Source organism: Ciconia boyciana, chromosome 22, assembly GCF_034638445.1.
Source record: "Ciconia boyciana chromosome 22, ASM3463844v1, whole genome shotgun sequence".
NCBI classification, from domain to species: Eukaryota; Metazoa; Chordata; class Aves; order Ciconiiformes; family Ciconiidae; genus Ciconia; species Ciconia boyciana.
The window spans coordinates 2331459-2333242 of record NC_132955.1 but is presented as its reverse complement, the minus strand read 5'-3'; positions in this window follow the sequence as shown (position 1 = coordinate 2333242).

Below are 1784 nucleotides of genomic sequence, written 5' to 3'. Positions count from 1 at the left end.
TTAATTATTATTATTATTTAGAAGGTAAATAAATCGGTCCTACCGATTTGTTAGTAATTGGGTCCTTTCCAATCGCTATTACCGAGCGGGCGCAGCCAGCGGGGAGGTGGTGCAGCGACGGCGCTGGCGTGTCACGGCGGGTTAAAGTCTTTGCTATCAGAAGGCAGACGAGCACCGAAGCGCCGGTTCCTTCGCTAGGTACGACTGACAAATTGACAAAATGAAGTTAATAAAGGAACTTGTTTGGGAGCTAAAATTTCAGGATTGCATTAATGGGCACTAAACTTTTCCCCCGCCTGCATGCAGAGGTTAGTTTAGAAGGAAGGGGCACAACACAAAGTGCCAGAGCGGAGCTACCGCTGGCAACACCACCTTCACAGCCCTCCCAGGCAGCCGCACGTCTGCGGCAGCGCCGAGTCTCCGGCAGCGCCGCGCAAGCGATGCCCAGCCCAGGCTGCCAGCTGAGGCAGGCTCTGCTGAGACAAGCACATTGTGATTTTAGTGCTGAAATGGCACTTGGAGGAAGAGAAAAAATAAAAAAATTCAAGGATTTATTCTATTAATTAAATCTGCCAAGCAGTGAAACCAGCTCTTAAAAAAATAAGTTTATAAAATAGGTATTTGGCCCTCCCTCTGCAGCCAGCAGTAACAGGATTAAGGGATAACGGGCACAGGGGAGGCACCGGACCAGCTCATGCTCACCACTACATCGCTCACGTAAAGCCTGCGCCGCTGCAATTACTTTTGAGAACTGGTTCCCTGAAACAAAACCAAAAAAAACCCCAACAAAAAGCCCCAAAACAAACAGGACAGACACAAGGTTTGTTTCCACTACTGTCTCAGTGTACTTTATTCTCCTGCTGTCTACAGCTGAACAGCCACACAGGACAGAAACAGGTAGCACTGAGGAATGATCAGATTTCTTCCCTCCACACCCCCTCCCCAACTTCAGGAATGGCTTTTTCTTTTTTTATATTTTTTTTTTCTAGGAAATCCCACCCCACCTCAAGAAACAAAATAAAAAGAAAAGGCATTACTAGAAATGTGACCCAGGCCTCTCCCTAGTCTGTGCTCCGGAGCCGGCTGGCTCTCCCATTTCACAGAGCTCCTCCTCTCCTCTAAACACCTGGGATTTTATTTTATTTTATTTTTTTTGTACACTGGTTCAAAGTCGGCACTTCGACTGCAATCTGAACCCAGCACTGAAAGGCACATATCTGATACCCTGTACAAGAGCTATTGTGGATTCTGCAGTGCAGATGGGCAACGAAAGTGGACTCCATTGTAATGGATCCTAGGATCAGACTGGGAGAAGGAAACTGGGGAATAAAGCAGACCCTTGCCCGCTTTTTAGAAAAAAAAAAAAAAAAGAAAAAAAAGAAAAAATACTGGCTAAGGTTTTCTACTCTCCCTCCCACAAGCAGCTTTTAAAAATGCCCATGTTAAACTGCAGATTCAAATGCTGGTAGTATCAACAGCTGCATTAATAAAAATGAAATGAAAAATAGTCTCAAAGCCCTGCACCTCCTCCGTTTTTTTCTTGGCTTATTGCTGACAATCTAGGGTAAGCAAGGGACTATTCCTCAAAAGCAAAAGCCTCACTTAAGAGGAAACGAGAGATTCTGATCCTTCATGTGAAAATAAGATGTTGCATGATTGGGGAAGCAGTAAACAGCCAATTCATTTCTGCGTTGCCCATCAGACTGTTACTACTCTATCAAAAAAAAAAAATCATTAATGGGTTCCCCTTTTACTGGAAAGACCAAGAATACAAAAAGGAAGTA